The sequence below is a fragment of the Lagopus leucura genome, unplaced genomic scaffold (genome assembly GCF_019238085.1).
Source record: "Lagopus leucura isolate 7727_CA_CO unplaced genomic scaffold, USGS_WTPT01 Super-Scaffold_100002, whole genome shotgun sequence".
Lineage (NCBI taxonomy): Eukaryota > Metazoa > Chordata > Aves > Galliformes > Phasianidae > Lagopus > Lagopus leucura.
This window is the reverse complement of record NW_024962263.1, coordinates 79,777,766-79,781,193: the sequence shown is the minus strand read 5'-3', so window position 1 is coordinate 79,781,193 and position 3,428 is coordinate 79,777,766.

Below are 3,428 nucleotides of genomic sequence, written 5' to 3'. Positions count from 1 at the left end.
CGCTTCCGCGTCACGGCCCCGGAAGTGATCACGCGTCACTTCCGGTGGACACGAAGGAGCTGCGCATGTGCGGTGTTTGAGAAGAGGTGCGGAGTTGTGCGGGCTCCTGCACGGGTTCCTTTCTTTTCTTCTTTCCGTCCCTCCTTCCCTCCCTCCTTCCCCTGGCAACCGCCTGCCGTCCCTCTGCGCCAATGCTGGTGACTGCTTAACGTCAGGGCAGAATCTGGAGCAGAAAGAAGCGTTTCGTGATGTGGAACAAGCAGGAATGCTTCTTCTTGCCCTGGGTTATTTCAGCTGATTTTGTAGGGTCTGCAAAGCCTGGGCATGAAAACCTGCGGACCTGAGTGCCTGCTGCAACATCCTGCTGGGCATTGAGCCAGCGGGTTGGTGTGGTCAGGGAGTGCCTTCTCTTAGCAGTTAAGTTTTTATCAGTCATGCTGAATGTTATCAGTCAAAATCAGTGGCAACTTCCTGTGCAAAAGCATTTTCTTACTGTCAGCAAATTACAAATGGGGAAGAACTGTTTCAAGAACGCTATGCAATGTTTTAGTAGATTATTTGATAAATAAGTAAAAACAATGGAAAGCTTGGTAGGAACCTTCAGGCCATGGTGACAGGTGAAAGGGGACCAAAACGGAGAGCAACTCAGTGCTCTGTTACCTTTGAGTCAGTGTCAATGAACTACAGACCCATTTCTGCATCTTTGATGTCACTAGTGTCTCGGGGATCTGACTTGTGTGTGAGTGCAGAGACACATTGCCGCAGGCAACACACGTGCTGTGTGCTGCCCACAGAGATCTCAGCAGCTGGGGAGGTGGTGAGATGAGCTCTTCAGTAATTTAGTCCAGGAGAGCAGTCATAGCCTGTGGAACTGACCTCATCCTTCAAATCACAGTTCTCAGGTTTCACCCTCTGTCACACCCAACGCTGGTTTATAAATGAACTATGAAGAGATACTAACACAAAGCCACTTTTTCTTGCTCACTGCTACATAAACCAGGTGGTGCAGGACTTTGGCTGGTACTGTCTGTTTGTTTTTGATATTGGTAATTGGACACAGCCCACAAAAGGGCAGGATGATTTTTTCATGGATGGTTCTGAAGTGAATTCTCTTGTTAGTGGCACCAGGACATAGTAACTATTTTATTAAATCAGGTACAAAAATTCACAAGCTAAAAATTCTGGTAGTCAGTATAACATTAATGTATGCAATAAAAAAATTAAAAAGAACATATTTGATAGCGTGGTAGTTTCCATTATATTCCTATCAGCTAACTCAGACTTTTCAATGATAGCACTGGCAAAAGGGAAGCAAAACCAAGAAAATTAGGAAGAAACATTTGGTAGGTACAGTCTTCCTTTGTGAGAACAAGCAGAAATCTAACACTTAAGCCTGCAGTGCATCATCCTTTTGTTTCTTCTTCCATGTTGTGTAATCTATACTTACCTTTATTTGACTCCTATTTCTTAGGTTTGTTTAGACCATCTTTTTGCCTTTGATGTATCTAACTGTTCATAATTCATTCTATCAGTTTGCTTTCTAAATTGATTCCTGTCTTCTTGTTCTCTGCATCTGCATGAAGCCTCAGTTATGGCTTAGTGTTTTTTGAAGTTTGATTTGGTTAAAAGTACCTGTCACAGCATTACTGGTACACATATGTTTTCCTACTGTACTTCTTTTAATTTAGTCTCTTTTAGTTTTACACAGTAGTTATACACAGTAAATCTTGAGATTTACCTTCTCAGTTCACTGTTTTTTCAAAAGTTATCTGCTTATTTTCCTTATTACAGATCTTTTTTGCTTTTTCTGTCTATGCTTTTTCTTGTCTGGGCGCCTACCTGTGCAACCTATTGTAGGGAACCTGCTTTAGCAGGGGGGTTGGACTCAGTGATCTCTTGAAGTCCCTTCCAACCCTTGTGAATTCTGTGATTCCTTGCAGTAAGTTAGTTCCACATTTCATTACTGATGCCCTGATTTATGTATTCAGATAGACCATGTGCATGCACAGCATGGCATAGTATGTATTAATCTACTGTTAGGTTTAAATCCTTAATGAGCTGCCCTCTATTTTACCTGCTGGGATGCTATATTTCTCTCACAGTCAGTAAGAGCATTAGGATTATCAGCTTGTATTGGAATCTATGGGTGCCCACCAACCTAGCAGATTCCAGAGAAACCCTACGGTTGTTTTTTCTCCAACTTCAATTTCCTTTAATGTCTGTTGGATCATCTTTATTCCCTAAAAAATCATGGAAGAAGTGGATGGTTCCTAGTTCAGTAATAGTATTAAAGATGTCTAAGACAGGATGACCACCACAAGGCACTGAATTCTGGAGAAAACTCCTCATTCTCACATTTGATTTTTACATCTTGTGTTAGAACACCACAATCAAACCCGATCATTCATTTTTAAGTGTTTGAAACTTACCAAGGTCTCTGCAGGAACTGCATGCCAAACACACACTGGTGTCTTCAGAATAAATGGACATGTTAAATAGATGTTGAATATTCTCAAAGCTAGAATTATTACTGCATTTTTGTAACCCACTGATTTCCTTCTGCTTACTGTCTAGCTAATCAATCAGACTCTTTTCCCAAATTCACGTGTGCTTGTTTTCTTCTCTTAGTTTTCTCTCTGGCTATCCTTCCTGGTCTCTAAGGCAGTGTGATGAGTGAACTTTCCCATTCTGCAGCTCCTCATGCTCTGCTGCAGCATGGGTCCATACCACAGGTCTATCCCTCAGGACTGCACTGCTCCAGCAGAGGCCCCACAGGCAGCCTCCTTCCGGTCACATCCACTGCCTCACTGCGGGCTCCTCCATGGCTGCATGTGGAGATGTGCCCATGGGCTGCAGGGGGACAGCCTGCCCCATCATGGGGCTCTTCTGGGCACCAGGGGACTTCTCCAAACCTGGAACACCTCCTGCCCTCTGTCTGCACTGACCTTTTGGCTGCAGGGTTGTTTCTCTCACAGTTTTCTCTCACACAGCTGCTGCTGTGTTTTTTTATACTTCCTTAAATACATGCCACAGAGATGCTGTCAGCTTCATGGACTGGCTCAGCTTTGGCCAGGGCAAATTGGAACTGGCACTGCCTACAAGGACAATCCTTAGACTCTTCTCCGGAGGCCATCCCCACAGCCCCTTCTCCCCACTGCCAAAACCTTGCTACATAAACCTAGTGCTGTGAGATTCTGTTTGATGTATTCTGTGGGAGCTGTGAATCTTCAATGACGTAATAAATACAACACAGTCCCATACAATCAAATATTAACTTTTTGAAACAGCATCCTTCCTTCTAAGATGATTGGAAACTTTATGTTAGGCACTACTGTAGTTAAGTGTTTTAAATTACTGTAATAACAATTAGATAAAAGGTTGTATGTATAACCTTAGGGTTCATATTATGAAATCCTTATTTTCTCTGG